The sequence below is a fragment of the Schistocerca americana genome, chromosome 1 (assembly GCF_021461395.2).
Source record: "Schistocerca americana isolate TAMUIC-IGC-003095 chromosome 1, iqSchAmer2.1, whole genome shotgun sequence".
Lineage (NCBI taxonomy): Eukaryota > Metazoa > Arthropoda > Insecta > Orthoptera > Acrididae > Schistocerca > Schistocerca americana.
The window spans coordinates 317,498,116-317,503,743 of NC_060119.1; positions in this window are offsets into that span (position 1 = coordinate 317,498,116).

Below are 5,628 nucleotides of genomic sequence, written 5' to 3' on the forward strand. Positions count from 1 at the left end.
TTGTTCACAACAAAGTTACCGACAATGTTATAAATCGTCCTGCCACTAAGCGAGAAGTACTACGAAACACTGCTAGATTCTATGACCCACTGGGTTTGCTGTCGCCTGTGTCCCTCACTGCAAAAATAATTTTTCAAGAAATTTGGTCAAGAGGAATTGAATGGGACGAGCTTTTACCCCTTGATCTTAGAAAACGCTGGCGAATGTGGGTATCAACATTGCCATCATGTTCACACATAAAAATGCCCCGATGGGTTGGTGTATCTGAAAACACTTAGCCAGAAATCCATGTATTTTGCGACGCATCAGAAAAGGCCCACGGAGCAGTCCTTTATGTACAGTGCACCACAACAAATATGGTATCAGTCCATTTAGTTTGAAGTAAAAACCGACTAGCTCCCATCAAAAAATAACTCTTCCACGGCTGGAACTTCTAGCGACACTTCTTGGATCAAGACTACTTCCATTATTTCTGTAAGGCCACCAGCTATAATGCAAGTCGTGCAACACTGCGGACTGACTCGACTGTAGCCTTGGGGTGGATACAACATGACCCTAATCGATGGAAAACCTTTGTGTCAAACCGTGTTACGGAAATACGACGACTAATAAATACGTCACAGTGGAGGCACTGCCCTGGTGACGAAAATCCAGCTGATCTAACCTCCAGAGGTACCACAGCAGATGAACTTCACCATGCTTCTGTATGGTTCCATGGACCTGCTTGGTTAACAAAGCACAGAACACAGTGGCCTCGAATTTTACAGACGGAAGAGCACTCCTTGCCAGAAAAGAAGAAATTAACAGACCAAGTCTTCATGGTACCAACAACGATTCCTATTTTAACAGCTAGACGGTACAGTAGCTACTTTAAGCTGTTAAGAGTTACAGGATGGGTACTTCGCTTTAAACGGCACTTATTGAAAGAAAACAGAACATCTGGAGAACTAACAGCATCAGATTTGGGCGAAGCACGCACTTACTGGATTCAAGTTGTTAACAGCAACATTTTGCGCTCGAACTGCATGCACTATACAACAACATGCCTCTACCACGTAATTCTCAGATAGCTCGCTACAACCCATTCTTGGATAATGGTCTTATTCGTCTCGGTGGACGGCTCCAGTTCGCAGAATTAACCAGAGATCAACGCCACCCGATTCTTCTTGATGGACATCATCATTTCACACGTTTACTGATCCAGCAGACTCACATTCGTTTGCATCACCTTGGAGTAAACATAGTGTTATCTGAACTGAGAACAGAATTCTGGATCCTTAGAGCTCAACAGGCAATTAAACATGTTTCACACCGTTGCCTACCTTGTAAGATGGTGAAAGTTCACGTTGTTCAACAAACTGAGGCTCCATTACCAGCTGAACGAGTTTCACCACTGAAGCCATTTGCAGTAACAGGTATTGACTTTGCTGGTCCATTATATGTCAGACAAGGACATATTACGAAGAAAGCGTATATTGCTTCATTCACATGCGCAACAACACAAGCCATATACCTGGAACTATGCTCAGATATGTCAACTGACAGATTTCTTCAAGCCCTACAAAGGTTTGTCGGAAGACGAGGAGTGCCCAGCATAATTTACACTGATAATGCTACTACCTTCCCTGCCACGCACTTAGAGCCGAAGGAGCTCTGGCAGGCTCTCATGGCAAGCAAGACGCACAAGTACCTCGCCCAGAAAGCCATCACTTGGAAATTCATCGCCCCGCACGCGCCTTGGTGGGGAGGATTCTGGGAACGGATGGTGGGATCTGTCAAACGCTGCCTGAGAAAAGTTTTAAGACAGTCACAGTTGGACGAAGAAGGTCTCAACACAATCCTGGTCAGCATAGAAGCAGCACTAAACTCTAGACCAATTACGCAAGGGGGAGAGGAATCTGAGCCACTGACGCCCGCACGTTTCCTTGTCGGTGATCAACACTACCTACTGGTCCAGAATCACCAGTTAGAAATGACTTGTCCAAGGAATTTCAACGGCTGCAGAAGATGGTAGAACACTTCTGGAACAGGTGGAAGAGAGAATATCTGATCCCGCTCAAAAACTTCCATGAAACGCATCAACCAAGGCCGGGTTCAGGAAGACTCCAGCTGGGTGATGTCGTTCTTCTACAAGAGGATGTTCGTCCACGACACATGTGGAGGAAGGAGCGGATAGAAGATCTTCATGAAGGAAGAGATGGAAAAATACGAACTGTAACCTTACGAACTTCAGAAGGATCCATAATCTCACGCCCCGTTCAACTGGTCATTCCTCTAGAAGTTGACCAGGGTGGGGAGGGTGTTGCGGGTTGATATTTGTAATTATAGACACTCTGGAAATATTGAGTATCCTTGAATTAATGTTTTGTATTCCATGATGTACGTTCCTTGGAGAGAAAATAAATTAATGTTGTGTTGGAATCACGGTGTTGTGTGTCCGTAATAGACTACACCATTGAATATCGCAGTCAACCGTTACTTCTTTCCGTCATACCCTTAACAGTGAATCAGAGACATCTTGTTGAAACTGCCGGAGTTCATTCGATATTAGACATAGTGCATCTGCAATGTTTGATGTCCTCAATCCTAAATTTCTGTAGCTTTCATCTGTCCAGAAAACAGATCACCACGATATAAGTACATCAAAACACAAAAATATATGCATACGCGAGGCTTCTAGACTTTCGTATTTAGCTAAAATCGTCATCTTTACCTTTTAATATTCGAGACACCAATCTCCCACATACTGAAATGACATCGGAGTCACAAGGCAAAATATTTCTCAATTTGTAGCTCCGTTGCTTACAGGTGCAGAGTGTTGCGACCTTGATGAATAATCACTTCAGATCTGTAGAAAACACTTTCCTCTGACTGTAAGTGTATTCTACCTTTCATAAACGAGAGCAGGTGTCTTAATAATAGTCGTTTGGTGACCACTTCCTGATGTTTTCAGGCTTATAACGTGAACACGTCGACAAAGTTGGCCAGTTTTGTATACACAGCTGAGCTATTTTTACACTGCTTGGTTCCACATAAATATGGAATCCTGAGCTCTGAAAGCCTTCGGTGTGTAAAAGTAAACTGAGGCTACCGCAAGCTACGTCAAGGCTATTTCGTTCAAAACAATCTATATCTCTTTGTAGTGCCGTCCTGGGAAGTCCAGCCTTGTGTACGAACACAGATAACATCCCCTGTGGAGAAAATTCCTGATGCAGGGGTCTTACAACTAGTAGTGGAGTGAGAAAGCTCGCTATTTGGCAGAAGGCACCGCCGTGCCCAAAATGTAGAAATCTGGCCATTTCTCCAGTGAGTACTGAAAGTTACAGATAAACATACTGAAGATGTATGAGACACCGATAAAAGCTTTGCCTCAGAAAAAAAAAGTCACCTCACTGGTGAGAGAGAGAGAGTAACACGACTTTTCCGTGGAGGATGGTAGGACATAGGTTATTAGTCTATCACCTAGAGGCAGGGAACTCGTGTTTCGTAAGGAGCAGTTTTATCAGCTGGCGCTTGGAAAATCCGGAACTGAGCCAATCAGTATTCAGTAAGAGACGCAAAATGCAGCATTGCGAGGTTACCTTTTAACTAACATTCAATCAGAATCCACTTCATCTTCAGCCTCTCTCGATCATCAGGAGCCTCTGGCACCAGAATTCCGTTCTGATAGCGGCCGTCCTTCTGCTGTGCCACCTGAGCTGACGTATCAGAGAGGTAGAAAATTTTCGGACTGATCTGCAGTTGGCCACTGGGGAAAATCTTTGGTTCTGCCAGTGACTGATTCTGCAGCCACTTAGGCCTCCACCTGAAATACTACGAGTGTCATCGAACCTCAAGCCCCAGACGATGCATGGAGATATTTTATATTATTCCGGTTGCTTCAGCCCTCACTTTGACGACTTTTATTTTAATGCCAATGAACAGTTAGCTTTCACCTCCGACCGCAGGAGTGACGTATTCCCTTCTGTAGCACTATTTGTTTCCAATTACCACCAATTACCACTGGGCGTTTCGTGATTGTAGTTAATTCAGTTGAACGATTATTGGAACCTCGCTCGCCCCTTCCCCCTCCCCCGTTCCGAACAGCTTGAAAGATTCCTTCTGTTTAGTTTTGCATCGTTACCCTTTTTGTATCTCTCTTCCTCTGTTTCCTTCTATCTATGCTAGAGGGGGCCGGACGTGTGTGTGGCCAAGTCGCCTCATTCACACGTGCTTGCCCGCTTGATACATTGCTCGGAAGGATTGAATTTAAGGGGCCGGCCCGACGTTTAGTTAAATGATCTGATGATTATTATGTTAATATTGGGCAACGGATAACGCGAGGGAGGGCTCAAACAACCATGTAGGCAAGTCAGTAAAGGCCACGCTCTATCATGATCTATAAGGACACCACTTTGTTGGTAACATTGCTCTCTACACAGGACTGGGGTTTGTAATGATCATTAAATTCATGACTCTGCTCTCGACACAGGACTGGGGCTTGTAATGGCCACTAAATCCATAACATAAAGTTTATAGGACATTTATTGTCTAGATTCCCCGAAATTTTACTAACTTAATATGACGTTTATTATCTGTATTCCCCAAAACTTTACAAATTTAATAATTGCAGCAAACAAAGTCAAGTCAAATAACTTCTAGTTTTGTCTCGCACTGAAGGTGCTTAAACTAACAGGCATCTCGTTTCTACTTAAGCACTGGGAAAGAGGATGGGACTACGTTGCTCCCCCTTGTGGTCCCTCTGCTGGGACAGTGATCGAAATTCGCACCCAAGATTACTACTAGGACCGAATAACAAAAATTCTCTTTGGCGGAAAAACGGGGGAACAAAGCAGACACTAACAACTCCCATATCCACAAAAAGAAAGCAAATTCTTAAAAAATAAAACGTCCTGTGTAATACGGCAAACGCAAATAATCAACTAACAGCACACGTAAGCCTCATCACCTTCATTCACACACTCAACCTATTCTTTATCAAATTAGTTAGGACGTGCTGCTTGCAAATGGGGGTTAAAAAGGAACCGTGAGCAAAATTTATGAGATGGCCTAGAAAAATTTTACGTCACACGCTTAGAACCTTACGTATGTCACACACGCATCCCTTACCAGGTTTCACACGGTATCGTCATCCAAATTACTCATCAGCCGTTACGACCACGTGTTAACTAGCCGGGGTGAGCCCCCAGGTTACTTTAACATTGCAAAAAACGCTGCTTCTAAAAGTGAAACCATACGATTTTTTTAGAGCTATTGCTGCTCTCGTGTGCTGTAGGTACCAAGCGATTGCAGCACTATAAATGAATAACGCGAGCCCCCATGCTTCCCTCTGAAAAAGAAACCCTAACTGAAAACTTTAATTGTAAAGGCAAAATTTCTAAGAAAATGAATGAATGGCCGTAACGACACGCTAACTATTTCAATCCTGAAAAAGAGCGGATTAGTAACAATGTAAAACATAATACCCCATCTCATGGTGAAATTGGCGGCAAAGACGGAGATCGCCCTCGATTCCGTCCGCTCAGTTCAGCCGCTACCCCAAGAGTGACTATATCATGGCGGCCCACAACGGCCGTTCCCTTAGATGGAGGGGACAGGGACCTGTTACCAACCCCGGACTACCCCCTG